Source organism: Labrus bergylta, chromosome 4 (genome assembly GCF_963930695.1).
Source record: "Labrus bergylta chromosome 4, fLabBer1.1, whole genome shotgun sequence".
NCBI classification, from domain to species: Eukaryota; Metazoa; Chordata; class Actinopteri; order Labriformes; family Labridae; genus Labrus; species Labrus bergylta.
The window spans coordinates 13,136,423-13,157,480 of NC_089198.1; the positions used below are offsets into that span (position 1 = coordinate 13,136,423).

General features: G+C 42.6%; 1 protein-coding gene across 3 annotated transcripts in view; it reads right to left on the minus strand.

The window, feature by feature from the left end:
• LOC109998370 (uncharacterized) overlaps nt 1-20,486 on the minus strand; it is a 194,860-nt gene extending 174,374 nt beyond the window's left edge. For all 3 annotated transcript variants that reach the window (XM_065953755.1, XM_020653175.2, XM_065953754.1), the window contains exon 1: nt 20,022-20,486. The gene's annotated coding sequence lies outside the window, so the exon portion shown is untranslated. The remainder of the gene's footprint in view (nt 1-20,021) is intronic.
• Between the last annotated feature and the right edge of the window lie 572 nt (nt 20,487-21,058).

A 21,058-nucleotide genomic window follows, 5' to 3' on the forward strand; every position in this document is an offset into this window, starting at 1 on the left:
CTCTTCTCACGCCCTTGCGTCCTTTTAATCTCTCACCCTCCATCTTTCATGGGACCCAATGTCAAGTCACACACACATGTTCAAGGCCACGCTGCAACGTCGCCGCCACTTTTAACTGTGACAGACTGTGGTGGTATCAACACACACACACACACACACACACACACACACACACATGCACACACTGGCATCAGGTTACCTAACAGCTAGCGGGAGCGTGGAGCAGACGGTGGGAGGCGAGCATGTGGAAGAACCTCAACGTGACAGAGCACAACAGGAACAGGATCCCGCTCAGCCCGTATCTGTCAGGACCCCCTCGTGGTGTGTTATCCAGATGTGCCATACCACAATACACACACAGACACACACACACACACACACTCACACTCTCACACGTGTGCCTTATCTCCAGCTGTTTCTCCCACACACACACACACACATCGAGCGGTAGAGATGCATGTCAGGTTTGTGTGACTTTGAATGCATGCGCTCCCAGAGATTGTAGAATCGGTTCATGTGTGTTCTTCAGTCTTAGCTGACATTTGCCATATTGCACATGTCGCTGCATGTCTGTGTGGATGTCTACAAAGAGAAGGTGACACAAGTAGAGCAGTGGAATATGTTAGAGCGAGTGGTACACAGGAACGAATCAGCAATTGAAAACATGTCAGTGTGACAGTGGAAACACCTCCAACAGAGAGCAGAGCTGGTGTGTGTGACATATTGAGACCAGTTTAAGGGATCAGGGCAGCAAGACAAGAATAGACATTAAACAATATTGATATTTTTAAGGGCACATCATTTCACAATCTTCTCACAGCTGTCCATCACACATTTTAAGGCTGTTTAGTTTTAATGGTAAATGGACTTGAGCTTGTATAGCACTTCTCTAGTCTTCTGACTGCTAGAAGCACTTTTTACACATTTTCATACACATTCATATGACGCCAATGAAGCAGCAGGAGCAACTTGGGGTCAAATGTCTTACCCAAGGCCACATTGGACATGTGGCTGCAGGAGCTAGGGATCGAACCCCGGACCTTCTGATTGAGAGACCAGCGACTCTGCCAACTGAGCCACAGTTGCTGCTGATGTTTAATGTAATTACTACTTGTTAAAAACAGAATTATCCTACAGGTCTTCTCTTTTCCCAAACAAACAGACTATAAGAACCAGTAAGTGGTGAGCTCCTCTCATGAAAATCATTTTTACTCTGATGCATTCAACAACAACAAGACGAGCTGCCGCTAACATTAAAACAACTCGTCTATGGGACCGTGGCTTGTGAGTAATAGTGTTATACAGTGTTCACCACTCAGGAGGTGTTTAACGTGTGCGACATTATGTGCAGAGAGTTCCCATGTATCAGGTAACAGAAATCATAAAACAAGTAAACCTAGTGTCAGGTTAAATATCTGTGTTTCTCCCAAGTGCTTTAGTCTACAAATAATCTGTGAACAGATTCAGCCTTAAAATGCAGAATCTGTGCATCACTAGATTTGGTATCAGATGAGTATTGGTTTCCATCTGTAATCTGAGTTGCATCGTCCATTAGCATTTCAGCAAACATTCATTATATGCAGGATGGTCCGTGTGGAAAGAAAAATAAATTCATCTTAAATTATTTTCTACAAATAGATACCAACATAAAGGGGGAGTTAATAGTCCCCTCTAATATGTTTATATGTTTCTTAACACCAACATTATTCTGTAAATAATGGCAGCACATAGAAAACCAAGTCTTAGTTGGAAGTGCTTTACTAACTTCTAACTGCTGGTTACACCAAGAGCCTCAAAAAGTCTGCCGTTGCTTCCAGGAGCATTTATTGTCGTCAGATGATCAGCAGTTGCTTCTAAGGTTGATGGACAAATGATCTCTTTCGCAGAGGACATCAAGTTTCTCAGCCACACCTAAACCAATGTCTTCAAGTGAGGAAGTGGGCACACAGAGGGCATGTGAATAAGATGCAAGCAACGAAATACAAACCAGCAGACTAACTGGCTGTTGTCACTATTTCTGCAATGGATCGTCTGTCTGATCCATCCATATCAAAAGGAAACGTCCACAGTTTAAAATTTTTGTCAATGTAAATCATATTTTCTATCAATGTTTCTTTATTATCAACCCCTATAAGGGACGGAAAGGACCACAATTCTCTGACAAAGAAAGTTACTATAAAGAGTGTATCGGTATTTAAACTGCCATGTCGAGGACAAACATTTTTTATTTGAAGTGCGTTCAAAGATAAAGGGGCCATAAAATTTACGAGTGTATTTGTGGGAGTGAACAGATCATCAGCAGTGTGGTCGCTGTCACAGTCGGGGATCGTTGATAAGACACTTGGACAGAAGGCAGAGTGGAGGCTCCCACTATTAAAACCATCTCAAGCAAAACTGCTGCTGGCAACAGGTGAGCCAACCCCTCACTCATCAAGCACACAATAACATGTAATTACTGATTTATTCACGTGTGGATAACAAGGGATGAAAAGCTGCTATAGGAGCAGTCTCCTCCTGCTGCGCTATAGTGGAAGTGATGCATGCTGCAGGCTTTGGTGTGAAGTGTCATTTATGTTTTTAAACAGAGGGGAGCTGCAGGGGAGCTGAGATCTACCAACCAACACCTGAACTAACAGAAACAACTCTGTCAATAAAAAATATATATAAACAGTATACAGGCATATATTATGGGGTTTTTCTACAATTATGATCCAAAGTCCAATTTCTTAAAGACAAAACCCACGCTGTTTGCAGAAGAAGATTGTTGTTGATGACTGAAGGCTTGTTTTCTCCCTCTTTGTGATTTTGTCAACATGACACATTACCCCTCAAAAGAAGCTTAATGATCAAGTCATCACCTTAGCGCTGAGGTAATAGGGTTATGTAGCTTCATCTTTTGCCGCCTTGTTGATGTAATTACACATTATGTGTCTTATTTTAGTTAATTGGGAGAACCTTCAAACTCCTCCATGAAAGTGTTACAGTCCAAAGCCCCTAGTCCTTAATTTCTTCTTCTGTGGTAGTTTAATGAGTTAACCCCCACCCCCCCATGATTTCCCCTGGGGCTGGGGAACATTTTCTGGTATCTGTTACCTCAAACCATCCCATTAGTCATCATATTTTGTATATATGATTACCTCTTATTAATTAAATATAAGAGGAATATGGTTAAAATGGCTAAATAACTGTTTGAACGCTGATGAAGGCCTTGAGCTGAAATGCGTCCGTTCTTGATCTGTACGCCGCTGCTACACCCAGATTAAAAAAAAACTCTTAAAGAACTGTGCCGTCCTGTCAGGAAATGTATTTTAATGAACTGACACTGAAAAATCGTGGTTCCAGGAGTGATTGGTGCTTACTCTAAGTTGACATGAACTATGCTTACTGACATTTTGCGTATTTATGTTATTTGTGTTACAGTACGATTTGTTTCACATCGTGTTAATCATGGTGGCAGTCATAAAGAGATCCCGGTCTCACAACAACTTTCCTCTCTAACCAACAAAAACACAGAAGTTGTGTTTACTCCTTCAAGGTCAGCAGCAGCCTCAGGTGCAGGAAACCTGGACCGAGCCAGAGTTACAACCTGCTAAAGCTTTTGACCTCCATTAACTTGTCTCATTATTGTTCCCTATGGAGCACTTTCTGAATATTCAGAAAAGGAAGAGACTGGGTTCTACCCTTTAAAAGCAATTTGCATGTTCTGACCTTTTGCAACAAGATTAAACTTATTATTGGCTTGATAGTTATAGTCAACCCCTGTGCTGACAGAAATAGATCTGTCAGAGTGTGTTATGTTTTAATTCAGCTGATGGTGGCATTGAGTAATAACGATGATATTTTGCAGAGTAACATTAGCCTGTGTGACCCTGAACATCCACACAGGTGTTTTCACTTCCTGTGGATGATTAGATCAGAGGAAGTCAGAGATATGCTCCAAGATTACTGAGGTCTCCTCAACTTTGCGTTCTTCTTGAAGGTCTTCTTGCTGCGACAAAACTAACCGGAGATCTCATTCAGTGATGGATCGACCAATAAGAAGCTGATGATGGGTGATGTTATGTTGTAAATAAGATCAAATCAGACGTTTGTTGATATCAGCTGATTTTATCTGAAGAGTGACTCGTATTCTGTTTTGTTGATACTGTAGTGTCATTCAAATTTTAAGTTGACAGCTAACAAGTATTTTTGTAAGAGGAAGCTGGCCATAAAGACAGAGGTCATCCCAGTTTTTACAAAACTGATAGGTTGACTGTTTCTCAACAGTCAACCGATCACAAAGAAACATCAATGGGCAAACAGCAGACTTGTAACTGAACAAGTGCAGGATGGAAAATGCAAGAATAACGTTGTTTTGGCCAATATCCAATTTTCCTCTCCCAACACTCAGAGAAGCTTATTAAGACCTTAATCCTAACCGATGTCACCTCGAGATGATCAAGAAATGTGAGGATCCCCTGATCCCCCCGATTATCAGAGTCATCTTGATAATAAACACATTTGATATTTAGGATGTTATTTCAATGGAGGGCCACAAAAGCTAACAGTCGAAGTCTTGATGGAGATGGAAATGCTAACACTAGCTGTGTCTCTCAAATTGGGGGGGGGGGCCCTTCCTTTGGAGGGCGCATTTGAAGACCGATTATGTCACAGCTGCACGTTGAAGGCTGCCCCTTTTCGGATGCTCCTTCAAATACATTTATTTTTCCCTGGCAACGAAGGATGGATCTGATGCGCCCAACATATCCTGAGATCCATTTCACGACAATTCAATCAAGGTGGCAGATTATCAAGTGATACACTCAATAAAATAGCCACCAAAACTAAATGTTCCTTAATGTTGAAAAGGAAAGGAACCTTGTACTTCAAATTATTGCTCAAATTAAAGTATTGTTATGTTGGCTAGTTGCCATGAGATAGTTGCCAAACAGGAAATCCGATCGGCCTGAGCAGCCTATGCAGGCAAAGAAGGTCGGGTCCTTCAGTAGGATGCCATCCCTGGATTGGGACAAGGCTGGTGTCTCCAAGATCCAGTAAGCATGTTAGCAAGCATGCTAAAAACAGGCATGCTCAAAAAACAAGCAGGGGAACTCTCAGCCCTACTTCTGTCTGAAGAATACAAAGCCATGGGTTTTTCTTCTCAATGTAAGGCACTGCAAGTAGTAGAAGCACACCATCACCCTCTGTTTTGTTTAAATCTTCTTCCCTATGGAGATCATGTGTGGTGTTATGTGACTGCATGTTTGAGATCAGAAAGAGAAAATATCTTTTAGCTTACCTGATCAAAATTGGTTAGTTAAACTCTACATTGCCGATGTAATACAAGTTTTTTCTCCTTCAGTGTTTAGATATTAAGTTAACCACAATGCCTTCTTCCATATTTTTTGCCCTGCCTGTGTGAACGAGTGACACATAAAACCACATAAAAACTGGGTTTTTAGAGACACATTTGAAAGCTCCATAGTGTATACTCTGCCTCAATCATCAGCGGATTGACGTGTTTGAGTGCTTGTCTCCCTGTTGTCACCCTGCGATAGACTGGCAACCTGCCCAGGATTTTTTCTGCCTTCTGCCCAGTGCATGATGGGAAAGGCTCTGGAGAACGTGCGACCCTTGACAGGAGTAAGTTGGCATGTTAAATGAATAGTTAAAGCTTCAGTAGATCAGTAAATTGCCTTATGTTAAAAAAAAAAAAAAAGAAGAAATGTTGTGCATTGCTTTATGTTTTACAATAAAAACGATTGTATTATAAACCTTTGCACACAACGTAATTTGAAAATAAAAAAATAGGTATAAAGGAAAATGAATTATACATCACTTACTAGAAGATCCTTTAAATTGTTCCATTCTTCTTTCATGTTGCATTTCCATTTCCAGACAACATTTCTCTGGCTCTTATTAATAGTCTTGCAGTATGTGTAAAAATAGCTGGAATCAGTGTGTGAATACAATATGCTGGGGGGGGGGAGAAGTTTTATAATAATAAAAGTATTGAGGCGTTTCTAGGCCAGGACCAAGAGAGGAAACTGCTTCCCAGGAATGAAGCCTGGATCCCCAGTGAGTGGCTCACATGGTGCAGCAGAGCCGCACGTACCAAAAGAGTAGAAAAGAAAACAGTGCACTTAAAGAGGGACAAGTGACACGACTGTAAAGAACAAACAACCTTCCTGCCTTGACACAGTGTACAGCGCAGCATGAACAGATTCTCCATCCAAAACGCAGCTCTGTCAAGCTCAAAGCACGGATCCAGCATCGTCGCGCTGTGAAGTTCCTGCCATGTAGGCCAAGCCAAAACAAATGTGATGTCAATGCAGTAATAAACGAGCTTTGTGTTTGAGTGCGACCATGATAATTAGTCTCAAGACGGTATGTTAGTGGAGAGAAGGCTCATAAAATATAGAGGCCATTTGGCGTGCACTCAAGAACAAATCTGTATTCAGAGAGCGTGGGCTGTTACACTAATGTTCAACATAGTTTAAATCTGGCAGAGGCACACTCGGAAAAACTTTGTTCGGAGGAAAAGATGCTGACGATTCCAGGCAGCAGGGTGGAGAGATTTACTGAGTCAGCGCACGTTTTCCCTCAGACACACATAACACACATGCCGACATGCATACACACACATCTTACTAAAGAAAATTCCTTTTTGTTGACTCGATTGCCCGAGAGAGCCGCGTGCATTGCCATTCAAGGTTCCTGACAAAATTGGGGTCGCAGCTGAACAGCGCAGCAACTCAAGGTCGGGGAGATGATAATGATGTTTATGAAGTCTAAATCCACAAAATAAGATTCCCTCTGTATCTCCCTGAGTGCTTACCTGTCAAGCAAGCCTCCATTGTGACTCAGAGCGAAAGGTCTGCTTTCGCAATTTCAGGTGGCAGACGCGTCGCATTGTGCGGCCCGAGCTGGGGAAGGGAAGAAGGTGCACATAAATATAAGAAGCACGGGCCTCCAAGAGTGTGTGCTGCATGCATGCAGGCTGGTACAGTTTCATGCAGCGAGTTAGGAGATTACTGTCCCGGCCCGTGGAATCAGCAGGGGGATGCGGTGACATTTTGACAACACTAATCACCTCGTTCTGAACCTGTTCTGTTTGCTCAGCCAAGCAGAGAAACCTCAAGTGGCTGAGCGCCGGGTAAAAAAAAAACACATGCCGCACAAATAAATGGCGTAGAAAAGATCTTTACTGCCCGTTGGGTGGTCCACGAGCTCCTGGTGGGTTCCTTTGGTTTCGAGATGCTGAGATGCACGCTCAGATTGTTACACGGTGTGTTTTTCACAGCTTCTCTTCAAACAACCCCGCCCCCCCGCCATGACACCCCCTCCTGCGGAACCGCAAATACATCTCGGCCATCGTCTGAGAAAACTGGCAAATAAAGCAGAAAAGACGCTTTGTGTTTCTTTGAACGTTTAAGCCTCTCTGCCTTTTTATCTCTGTTACATTAATTATGCATTTAAAATTAGATTTCTTTTTTTTTTTTATCAAAAACTTAAGCATGTTTTTTTGTTTTTTGAAGGGAAAACTTGCTAGGTTTATTGAAGTGTGCTGTAATAGCAATGAATCTGAAAAATCAGAGACAATGAGACTCAATCTGTGGAGTTTGAAGCGCACACAGCTGGGCCGCCATGGTCCTATACTGAGGCTGAATATACATTAAGACAGATCAATGTAGATAGAGGAGTAAAGATGAATGCACATAAGCACTGAATTATATATAATATATCTAGAAAGCATGCAGCCATGTGCATCAGAGTACGACCAGGACTGACCACCATACCCTCTCTTAAACACACACAGGCGTACCCCCTCGACCCCAAACTGCAGCTACACACCAAATTACCATCAAATTTAGTGCTCGCTGCTCCTCGGGGCTGGGGGTATCGATGATTCATTTTGCGTTTTATCAAAGAAACAGGAGCGCCATTAAAAAGAGATCAGTCAGCCACCAGGCTTGAGGAGTCGGCCTCTAATTGGCCATTCATCAAAAAGCCTTCTCAAGTAGATCTATGCGCTGAAATATCTCGCGTGACAACTGAACCGTGCAACATTAATTACAGTACTGATGAACCTCACGCTCCGCAGCTCGCCCCGTGTGATTGCGGAGAGGCTGGGAAACGAACAGATGCCCACACACCTGGATGCATGTCCGTATTGCAACCAGGAGGGAGTCAGAAAAGGCAGCTTGCCTCAGTATCAAACAGGTAAAAAATCACAGAATTCATCATGTACTTTGACACCGAGATAAGCGGGAGAAAAGATTCCTTTTCTTCTTGTCTTTTTAGCTTCAAAAATCGCCCCCCATGTGCTGCTATTTCATCTGCTCAATATTATCAGTCAACCTTTAAAAAGAAGCTTTCAACCGTTCCACTTCACAGCATGTCCAACATGTTTTCACACAGACAGAGCACTGATGTTCTTTATTTATTATTTTTTTTTAAAGGTATCCCAGTCAATGTGTCTGTACCGTCTTTGTTCAACTTAGCAGCCATCAGGACTCACACAGACAAGCTCCATCTCTCTCCTGCCACCACGTGCGGGGAATTCTCCCTTTCATCCATTTCCTGATGCACTCTAACTAGACAGTTTTCGGTCATGTCCCAGAATTATCCATTCTAGCGATCTTAGCTTCCCTCACACTCACACACACACACACACACACACACGTACAGACACACACAGACAGTAACAGCTGCACATCCGCTGACAATTCATCCGTCTCTGAATCTCTCATTTTCTGGTTTGAGCATTTTGGTGCTTTTTTTTTCACCCCGTCTGAGCTGCTGGATCAGCTGGGGCCGGGTTCATCACTGAGCAGATGCCCAGAGGCCGAGACGCAGAGAGAGAGAGGAAACCGCTGTTAGTGCGGTTACTGAGCAACTACGGGGTTAAAACAGGCATAAAAAACAGAGCCACATGCACACTCACACACACTTATCTGCGATGTTTCCTTCGGGCACAAAACTGATGAGGAAAGGAATCTTCAAAGTGACGCCAAGACACCCAGATGGTGTGTGATGTGTGGATAATGATTTAGGTAAGGCTAAGCAACACTTTCTCCACATCCAAGCGCAAAAGAAGCCCGAAACTGTCGTGTAGACTCAAGTATGAAAACCAGAAATGGAGGGCTTTACGGGGCACGAGGAAATGTAGATCTGAAGTCTGAATGTGGAAAATGTTCCCTAAAGCAGACTGTTGGTTACTTACTTTTCATATATTTTAAAAAACAAAAGCCATTTATTAAGGGAAGAGATGCCAGTGGTTCTCGTATTATTGACTGGAGTAGAAATAAATCTGTACGACCCCAAGTAAAAACTGACTGGATGGCCCAAATGGGGAACTGACACACACACACACACACACACACACACACACAGAGGAATGAACAGCACTTATTTACCTTTTCTTTCTACTTTCATCATACTTTTATTCTGGGATTTCCAAAGTTTATGGCACGGGGCCGAGAGTTATAACACAGCAGACGCAGCCGAAATGCTCACGGTTCTGCACAGCTAGCGAAGAATGCCTAATACTGTTCAAGACAGCCAGATAAGGCTGACAATGCATCTACACAAAACGTCACAGATATGAAAAATGTACATATGTGACGAGTCATTCTCGCCCTCAGATTCACCTGTACCACGATGGGTATTAAAGGAGGGCCAGAGTGTGTGGTGTGCCTTTAAGTGTCAGCGTCTGAAGACTCATTAGTAGAGACACTTGGAGACGTCACATCCCACACATGAAGAGAACCTTGTTGAGCTCTTCAGAAAGAAATCTCATACATGTGTGAGATTTTTCTATAGTTGCCTCAAAAAAGACAAAAAACACGCATTGAAGTTTGACACTGGAAGGTTGCAGAACTAGAAGTGTGTATGTATCAAATAAGCAACAATTCAAGTTCTTATTCCGTAAAAAATGTGTTTCCCTCGTTGAGGTGAAATTAATAAAGTGTCAGAAAAAATAAACTATCGAGACAATTTGGATACCTAATAAACTCCACTTAACTACAGTAATAAAGTCTCTCTACTTTGTTGCATGCCGTCTTCAGAAAGGGATAACCTGAAGGGAAGCTGACTTGTGCTCTGACAGGGACTTCTCTACATGTCTGTCTCTGCTCAGGAGCTCTGAGCTGCACTCTGCAGCTATCAGTTCATCATTGTCATACAATAATTCAGTATGTAATGTGGCTCTGAGTCCCTGAGAAGCAGAGGAACAGACACAGCGTCTACACAGAGCATGCTAAGCCCAGTCCATGTCCTGCAGGAGCAGCTATTTAACACAGGAATAAGCCAATTATCTTCATGGAGTAGGCAAACGTACAATAGGATTTACTCAATTCCTGCAGGACTCTTATGTCAGGGGTGGTAGCTTATAATGTAGGCTTCTTTCTGTCATGGCCACACATACACACAGACACACAAACATGTCTTGCAGCAAGCCGTGCAGATGCACATTACCACCAGCAACAGCAGACACCTACACAGTCACTCCCACCTCAGGGACACAGCGTTTCTCAGCCTTAAATAAGACGAGCCAAAAAAAAACACAGAAGTGATAAATAAGACACACAAAAAAAATGAGCTACCCTCTGCACAAGCAATTGTTCAGAATTATTGTTAATTTCCTGAGAATGACGGGCTAAATTTAATTCTCGTTACAGTCATTGGCACCTTTTTTTTTCCACAAAGCTTATTAAAGTCCTGCTAAATTGTGTTAAACAACCATGGTGAAATTATATAAGTGGCTACAGTTAGTGCTTTCAATTTCTCGTGTGCTCATGAGCTGAGAAATAGGCACGAGAACAAGACAAGGGAGTGAAAGCTGTAAAATTGGAAACTGCCTTTCCATCACCTGTTTAAAGGATTTGTACCCAAACGAAACACTTCAATGTGCAGCCTGAAGAGCGCGAGTCAAGTTTAATGTTGTGATTTCAGAGTCTGTATGCTACAAAGACAGTCGTCGCCTCCTCTATTTCAGCATGTCTTCGCCAGATTTGAACTCCATTATAGATTCCCCCTTCATATCGTTGCACATGTAAGTAATATAAGCTGGGCAGTGTGACTGAAATGCTTGTTCTTTGATCTGTTCCTCACTTCAACACTTCAGCCCTCACACCCACATGACTAAGGATTTAAAGCCACACTAGAGTGTCCTCTTTCTCCTTTTTCCGGACTTATATTGTATATAGTACTGCTTGACAAAAAACTAACTTTATGCTCACAGCTAAAACATGATGAGATTTTCAGATCCATAGCGTCCACTTAAGGCTGGCTCCAATTAAATCCCCATTAAGAAGAAAGAATTGAAGATGTTTTGATCTCTGAAGCTCATTTCTCTTTACATGACAACTAAAAGCCAAAAAAAGCCAATCCGTTTGATTTATTTTAAACCTTCAGTGTACGGGGTGGGGTTACTTTGAGTGAGAGATGTATCCTGCAGGCTTTCTGCGAGACATCAACACGTCCAATTCAGTCACTGATTTGAGAAGTCTGAACGTCTTGGCCATGTTTGTAATTTTGCTCTATGTCGCGTGCATGCTGTGCTCGCCAAACCTTGCTTAACAGCTTGTTTAACATATATTATACTTGTATTTTCTGGCACCAGTGCATGGGAGTCAGAATCGTTGAGAAGAAGACATCTTTATTTAAAGGTAAGAGATATGAGTCAGTCCCCTGCCTCTGTCCAACCTGAGATTCTGGCAGGAGAGCGGTGAGTTTGCTGCGTTCCACATGCTCTCTTCATTCCTTTAGTTTAACCAACACCATAACAAGAATCTCATTCTGTAGAAAACATGATGGTTTAATAGCTAATTTACCAACTAATGAATTAGCCCCAGGTGTTGACTGTTTAGATTTGATAACTATGCATTTGATAACATCTCACCTCTCTCCAGCTTCACCCAAATACCCAAACTGCACAGTCAAGAAACGGTTTACGTCATGGTACGGTTATTATTTACACAGTCGATATGGTGCAGACAACTGGTCAAGACAAGTTGTGACACGGTACAAGGCCTAACCCAGCACAAAAACATAACTTTATAGCTTCTGGTTTCTTGTCTGTTTGCTCTGCCAGAAAATTCCCTGACATTTCCCTGATGGACTCTGGGATCACTTGTTTTAAGACTTGTTAATGGTAGTGAAGAGATGTGCTAAGCGAGCAACAGATCAAGAGCCAGAGAAGTGGACATGAAACCGCACTCATCATCGGCCCTCTATGGAACCCAACACTACAAACTCTGAGTTCCATAAAGGCCAGTGAGACAGGAGGGACTCGTACCAAGGTGATTTACCTCGGACCCTGCCAGTACACTGACCCCAGGGGTGATGAAGACATGGCAGGTTTAAGCAGGGGCGAAAGAGGCCTGAAGCGGCAAAAGAGCTGGAGGGAGGTCAGGAATCAGTCTGCTCGGGACGCCCAAGGCGGGGTTACAGCGAGGCTAGGCAAACCTAGCCAAGAGCAAAACTGAAAAGAAATCCTCTATTTCTATTTTCGTCAAACTCCTCCACTCAAACTCATTTTTGATGTGAGTATTATCCCATACGCTAAAACAGCAGTACAGTCGTCCCAGTAATGGTAATATCTCACATCAATACAATACAATACCCCCATTCTCTGTTTGAGAAGGAACCTTTAAAGTCACTCTTTTTAGGAAAGTTATAGGCATGCTGGTTCAGAACGCTGCAGCTCTTCTTTTAAATGGTGAGCCTTAACGTGAGAGCATCTCCTCTCCGCTGGCTTCCCCTCACTGACTCCCTTGACATTTTAGAATTGATTTTAAGATTTTATGATGAACTTATTAATCGTTAAATGGACAAGCTCCAACTTATCTCTCAGACCTTTCAACAGCACGACTTTAATCAAGGACACCCGAATCCGCAGAGAAGTTTCTTGCGGCTGTGCCAAGGTCAAAGCTCTGCCTCCACATGTTGGGCTGTCCCCCACACTGCCTGCTTTTTTTTTATTCCTTCGATTTTGGATCCAAGAGAGAGATGCCTTTTTTTTATAAATCTGCTGGTCTTAACGCTTTTTGATCTTTTATTGTCCTGTTGTTTTAAATTGGCCTTCGTGTTATGTTGGGTGGTTTTTATGACGTTTAAGGTTTAAAGGACTTGGTCACCTTTGTTTCTTTGAAAATGTGCTTTAAAAAATAATACATTTAGATTCAAATGGATATGTTTCTACATAATGTGTCACTGAATTTAATTCTTTGCTACATGTGTTTTTTTCAATTCTGCCACCCTGTCAGACTAACAACTTTCCTTACACTTAATATTTGTGCACCTGATGTGAAACCTTGAAACAGTTTCAATAAGATATGACACAAGTGCTCAGCATTGTGTTCCAGCACTCGATTCCTGGCTCAAGCTCAACTTTTTCTTCAGAAATAACTGGCGCAGAGATTCATTTTAGCTCGTTGCTTTAATACTTCAGCCAGTGGCAGCAAGTCTATAACCAACTCACACACAGAGGCCTACAACCATCAGTCATAAAAGCTTTCTCGTTCTGTCAATGTCAGACTCTCCTGCCCTCTCCCTCTCTCATTTCCGCACAGTGGGGTATAAATGTAAACACACAAAAGACACACACATGGACACACACATTCAGCCCGGAGCAGCCTCCCGTCTCTGTGTATAATAATGTCTCCAGTGAAGCGAGATGCTGCACTACTTTTTCATCCCACCCCTCCAAAGAGTCATCTACCACCGAGCTGGGATCCAACGTCCCACTCTGAAATTCAGTCCACCTCGGCAGGAACACAGACCCCCTGCTGAGTGCGCAAAGAGAAAAGCGCCTTCATACTTTAAATCCCTGACGAGGGGATAAATTGAAGAAAATCAGAGTAACAGGTCTATGCATTTGTGCATGCGCAATTTCTGTTTGAAGACAATGACTATGTAGGACGCTTCTATGTCGCTGACAAGTGTGCGCGGCATCTCTTGAACACTTCTGTGCACGCGGGTCCCTCAATCTGCCTGCATCACCTCGTGCACGCGGGTAAACAGCATTGTTGGTCTGAGAGCAATCAGACCGTGACAGACTCTGCAGCTCCATCCCACAGGCCTCCACAGAGGGAAAAAAACACTGCACCGCTAGACATCGCCATTTTCTCTAAATGAACCCTCTCCTCCCCTCCCGTCCTCACCTGAGAGAGAGTGGCTCCATGTCACGACTAGGGACGAAGGAAAACATGGATTCAATTTAGAATCTGGATATTCTGCATGGCGAGGTTGTATCTATGGATGCCAAGATTGTCAAAATGCAGGTTTGTGGAATACCACTTTAAAAAGCCCTGATGTTTCTTCAGGTCTGTTTGACTCCCTGATGGAGGGTTTATGCCAAACATGTAGGAGTTTGTTTCAGGTCTGCCATGAAAAATAAAGACTTTAAAGTGTTTAAAGGAGAATGAAGTGGAGTTTTTCGTGTGTTTGGTCTGGATCTATCCCAAGCCAAAGAGCACCTTTGACTTACTTTTTGAGTCCAGAATGCACTCTTTTCTGTGAATTTTTTCGAAATAAGTAACTTTTTTATTATTACAAATTATATTACCAAAAAATTGTAAACTTTTGTTGCTAAAACAATAGTCCACTATAGTTTTTAGTCCACTGGTCAGTAGGAAGTTGTGTAACGACGATTTGTTTTGAATTCAATTCAGGGTTCATAAACTTTCCCAGACTCATTGAGGGTTCTGCATAACTGTTTCCATACATTTTAAAATATTCAAATATCTGTAATATTACCCACCCACACACACACGCGCATACATTCTGTTGAGTGTTGCTATGTTTTTTTACAGCTTCTGTGAGGAACGTTGTAGTGTGTGTTGACTTTGTCGTCCATTATGGACAAAGTTGTACCTCTTGTGTCTTTGCTGATCTTGGCCTGTACATGTTTATTCTGTCGTCGTTTAACAGGCAAACATATCACTCTCCATAAATCTTTGCAAAGGAAAGTAAATGTTAAAATAAAAGGCTGCTTTGGCATGGTGCTGTCAATCGACCTGTCTGACACCCATATCCTGCAGGCGCAGGCGTTAAAAATAACTTCACAGAATAATCAATGTCATGGTATCTTTATGTTTTAAAGCAGCAGTTTTATAGGTATCTTAAAAGCCCCTCACAGGAGCTTTAATATAAGATCAGTTTTTCAGATACATGCAACATTTATGACCAGTTTTCATGACAGTGTTGGTCATGAACAGACTCAAAACTTTGTTTTAGTAAAAGTCAAGGATTTTTACAAAGTTCTCCTTTTTGGGACTCATTTTGCAGTTAAATGAAGATAGTAGACTGCAGTATATCGCAACATATGTCAGGGCTATATTTGCTGTATCACAAAAATTATGTGTCATGACTGGATAATATTCTGTTTTCAGGTCTCTGATAGTTCCCGTCCTTTGTCTGGGTATGGCACTGCTCTGGCTTGGATCAGCCTTAACCTCAATTTTGGCAGGCTGAGGACATGTTGCTGGGGGAACACTGGGGTGGAAAAGCGTGAAGGAATTTTCAAGCTCAATCTTGCTCTGTTTTTTCCTGGGAGATGCTTCTTGAGAAACCCTCGTAGCATTCCCCGTCTCAAAATCTCAGCATCAGCAATCATGTGTCTTCACCTCCTTTGATGCATGATCACCATCAAAGGGCACCGAGGGAAGCTATAGCACATCATCCTTCACATCTATCCGGAGTTTAAAGGGAGCATTACGTATGGATGAAAAATCGCTCGTCAGACACTTGCCTTGGGTCGGTAATTGGAGATGATGTAGTTTAGATTCAGTTCGGCGCAAAGTCACAGCAGAGTCACCGGCGTTTTACTCCCTCTTCAAGAGACTGACACCAGAGGACGAGCTCTCTGCAGAAGGTTTTATACAGCTCATTCCTTTCGCCTGGAAAGCAAGAGTACAGGCGTGATCTCCGCTGACGTTAAATCCTGGAAGCTCCTTGTTTCCTTTCCCGTCTGAAACAACCGGAAAGGGAATTCTGCCGTTGCATTATCTTAGTGAGCGCGGCCTCAAGGGAATGTTCATGTCTTGAGCACTAAGCATTTATTTCCTTGTTCTCTGGGAGGATCCCTAGGAGGCCATGTTGTCTGATTCATTTCACTGAATTGTCATCTAATGAATGGTACGCGTCCGTTGGCTGTCACACACTGACAGAAGAGAAAAGCCCCTATGGGTGCGCATCTTGGGGGTTCTCCCATTCTCATTAGGAGGGAATCAAAAGGAAAAAGAGTCCTGCTGATGGTTCATAATCGTCTGAGACGTCTTCCTGACAGAGTTTCATTGAGTCTTAAAAAAAAAAGACATGGCATTGGAGCCAGGAACATGATGAGTTAAAATGATTTCTTCCTAGATAAACCTTTACAAGGCAGAAGAGGTTATGAAAGCTTGGTGGAGGGGGTGATGGCTTAGAGTCCCAATAAAATGGATTCTATTGAGTATTTCAACATATTTTTGAAAATCCTCTTAAGAATAATTGAACTCTAGAAAGAAACTTGATGCAGCAGATGGCAGTCCATCATAATGGCTGGTTCTGCTCACGGTTTCAGCCTGTTAAAGAAAGTTTTTCATGGCCACAGTTTCCAAATGTTTCCAAGTGGTTGCTGGTGGTGGATGAATGGAATAAATGATGTTGATTGCAATTTCAGCAGCCAATGGAGTAATATTTGTAGGATCTACTCTGGAAGGAAAATAATTATCATTCCACTGCGTCCAGATTTACGAGCAACAGAATAGTTCATTTACAGTTCACCGTTGGAACATCAGGCCATATGTTAACAACAATCAACAAATTTGATAGCCTGTTAAACAAATGTCAACGTTAGCATTAAACCACTTACTAGAGTAAGTAATTAAAGTGAGTTCCCAGTTAGCTCAGAGTTTATGCCTTTCCTATTCAGTGGTAATATTACTGAAGGTGATATTCGTCTTCAGCCTCTTCAAATTTAATACAAATGTTTTCCAATAAATGTCAAAATGCTAAAATGTTTGTTTCTCTGACCATTTTTTTTTGTCGGGGGGGGGGCTTTTTATTTCTTTATAGTAGGGACAGGTCAGTGGATAGAGCTGGAAATCAGGAACAGAGAGAGTTGGGAAAGGTGCTACAGGTTGGACTCGAACCCAGGCCGACCACATGGAGGACTATAGCCTTCGTACATGGAGCGCGTGCACCAACCACTCGGCCACCGGAGCCCCTTCTCTGACCATTTCTGACATGTTATCAAATATGTTATTTTACCTTGAAATCTGGTCGAATGTCCCTCCATATGTCTAATGTTTAGTGTCTCTTCAACTTTTTGTTTGATACCAATGAATTACAAACTTGAACACAGAAGTAAAACATTAAAAGAGCATTTCAACGTCCCTGCCCTGAGCCTGACATCAGAGGAAAATGGCCCCACGGAAGATAGAATCACTGGGAACGGGAAACAGAAATTCACGAGAGCGTTTCATTGGCTTCCAAATAATTCAGGAAGGCGTTCAATTTGAGCCAACTAGTAACGCCCCTGGGTACATTCAAACACTTTTTTTTATGTTTCCCAGGAAAATACAACCTCTAGCATTTAATAGAGCGCATCCACAAAACAACATTCTTTTCAGTCAGATATTGACATAATGTGACCATAAATGCAAGATTAATGTAAACTTGAATTTTACACTTGAATTCAAATACTGTTGCTAGTGCGTCCTACATTTTCTAGTTTGTTTTTGGAATGAACTTAACGTTCTTGGTGAGATTTATTGCATCCTTTTTGTCCTCTCTGTATCTCACCATCCATCCCGACCCCTCTTCATCTATTATCAACATTAACACACAGTAATGTCCGCTAATGGGATTCCATGTGTCCCTCTCTTGTCACAATTACAGCACCTCTCTTTCAAGCTTCTATTCTTCAGGCACTTTTATCACCAGCATAAGTCACCGACTCAGTACGACCTGTCGGATTCCAACAGCCTCTCCTTCCTCTCCCATCCTCTTCCTCTCTATCTCCCTTCCACTCCCCGCACATTTCCTCGTCTTTCCTCTAATCTCTGCTCATGTTCTGCCCCACCTCTACCTCCATATACCTTTCATCTGCTCCATCTTTGTCAATCTAACTACCCCTCCTTTTCGTTCCCTTGATGTCTCCTAACCTTCCCCTCTCCTTCTTCTTCTGCTTCCTCTCCTCATCTCAGTCCCAATCTGCAAGGTAAATGCAAGAGCTATCTGGTGTTTCACAATTGCTAACAGGATGCTGACACACACATTGCTGTGTGCGCTCTCTCTCTCTCTTAACTACATTAGAAGAGGGGAGAGTGTGTGTGCCCAATCGTTCGTCTCCCTCGTCCTATTTTCTATCTCCCCCAAATAAGAAACCTTGCGATGCCACAGCCGGTCCAGGCAAGATTGCAGAAATGCAATTGCTCATGCAATCAGAGAAACTAATAACACAGTGAAACACACAGACAGATAAATATATGCAGAGATACACACACATATCATAGCAGAGACACATAAACAAATACAGACTCATAGAGTGCACACACACTGCCCTGATTGTACCCATAAACCCTGATGCAACAGAGATGTATAATACATGAGCTCTCCACATACATAAACATGTTTCACCCTGATCAGAGCCATTACAGTCGCTTAAGGCCCATCATGTGTGTGTGTGTGTGTGTGTGTGTGTGTGTATATGACGAGTATGTGGAAGCCGTCAGTTTTTATGTATATGTGTAACAAGGGGCTATAAGAGCACAGATTTGCCTCTTGAGAGTTGACCCAGCTGCACAGATAACTGTATTACAAGCCCACTGTGCTCCCTGCAACATCTAGAAATTATATATATAGACGTGGCAGACCCACTTTTCTTGCTTTTACAAAAATATAGTACACAGCAGGCTGCGATAATCGATATAACCTGAGAGGGCAGGTCATAAATCTAAGCAAATGCATTTCCCAGAAGGGCAATGGATGCTTTCACACAAACAAAAACATTAGAACAGAAAAAGGGAGATCACTTTGCACCCGCACACACGCATCCCCCGCCAACTCCAGATAAAAAGGCAAATAGTTATTATTATCTGCGACTTATAAGGTCGGGTAATAAATGGACGCAATTAAGCCGAGTTTTTGAAGCGACTCGGAGCCGATCAACCTCATTAGACACGCGCTGAACCGCGGAGAAATTGCGCATACGGACCGCGTGCAGGTATAATATTTGCCCCGGGGTGTCTGCGCTCGCTGTGTGACTGTCTGTCAGTCTCTGCCCCCCCGCCATCCTCCGGTAAGTGCCGCGTGCAGACAGAGTGCGCACACGCACGCACCCAAGCCGTCTGTCAGGAAATCGTCTCGCACGCGTAAAAATATTGCGCCCGTCCAATTTGCACGAAAAGTGACAGCACCTTCTTCTCACCTTGTAGTCGGGAGAAAACATGGGACGACAAATCTCTGAGGATCGATGAATGGATCAATAGAGGAATCGATCAATGTATACAACAGTTATTATGGCGGAAATTCCCTCACATAAAATCCCATCGGAGTGTGCGCCAGCGGACAGGTCCTCAATCTCTTCCAATTAGGACTCCACGTTCAATGTCGTCCATTATGAAACTGGATAAGCAGCAATATTTCTTAAAACTACCATTCAAAGAGAATTCCACACAAAGCTTTGGAGACTAGAGTTTTTAAATGGCAAAAATCCCGCTGAAGCCTTCGGGGTCTCACAAATACGCACGGAGTCGGTCCGGCGTCAGAATAAACCACACGCATCTGTTCATCTGTGCAAACATGTAAAGGAGACCGAATATTGTCATTTAAGTGTTTAAGGTTGCACATGCCGTTATTTCAATCAAAATGTGATCTCTGTTGAATGTCAAGCAGCGGTGCCAAAGAGCAGAGCAGAGCGAGAAGCGAAATACCCAAATACCAAGCGAGAGGGGAAACTAGGTCTGATCTTCAATCAGCCTGACCGCCGGGAAAAAATACACATTCACAAAGACAGAATCATCTTATTATAGACTCATGTAGTCCGAATTTACCTTGTAATGTCGGATCCCTGCGTGATGTCTCAAGTTTGTTCGTCCGTTGCTCGTTCAGCCCGTCAGCCGGTCAGAAAACTGAGTCCAAGAAGGACAAACGCTGTTATCGCGCCCTCTCTCTCTGTCTCTCTCTCTCCCCCCTGTCTCTCTGTCTCTCTCTCTCTCTCTCTCTCTCCCCCGCGTGCTCGCCTTCTCTCCCTTCAATAATAACGTGACTCTAGAAAATATCTCGGCACGTTCTTACTATCCTCTAATTTCTCGCTTTTGTCTCTTTTCCTCTCTTGATCTCTTCATCACTGCTCTCGCTCTCTCTCTCTCTCTCTCTCTCTCTCTGTCTCTCTCTCTCTCTCGCTCTCTATCGTTCTGTCCCTCTCTCCAACTCTCCAACTCTCTCTCGGAAGTGATTATTATTGGTTAGATGTCCATCATCACTCATAATCTCCACTGCGTCTTCAAACACCACCATCATCATCTCCATCATCATCGTGGCATTCAGAAATCTACACAGCATGCTGATTAGTATTCATGTGCTAAGCTTTCCTGTGTACCGAGCATACGTGTCTCTGTAATTATTCTAATGATCCAATAAGAACTGATGATCTGACTGCAGTGACTTTATCAAAGTTCAGCACTTTATAAAGGTTTTATGTGTTGTAATGAACACTTTCCCTTAATGAATGGTTATTAAATAATAAACTTTATGAACATCAATGAGATAAATACATGACACTGCTGTGGTTGCCAGGCCGCTTGATATTGGAAAGGCTCATGAGGATATTCATACTAAGAGGTAACAGTATAATAACGTGCTCTGCTTGCTGCTACAAGAAAATGCCATAAGAAATGTAAAGACAAATTCAGCTGCTTTTCAGCCATGCGTCGATCTGAATTATTAAATAGTGTGAAAAACACTTGCAGGTGTTTGTAATGTTTTGGGCTGCAAGTCCTTCAAAAAACATAAAATTGACTTAAAGGAAATATGTCCAACTTTTTGATCCAGTAGATGGCGCCCTTGAGCACCAGCATGAAACCAAAAC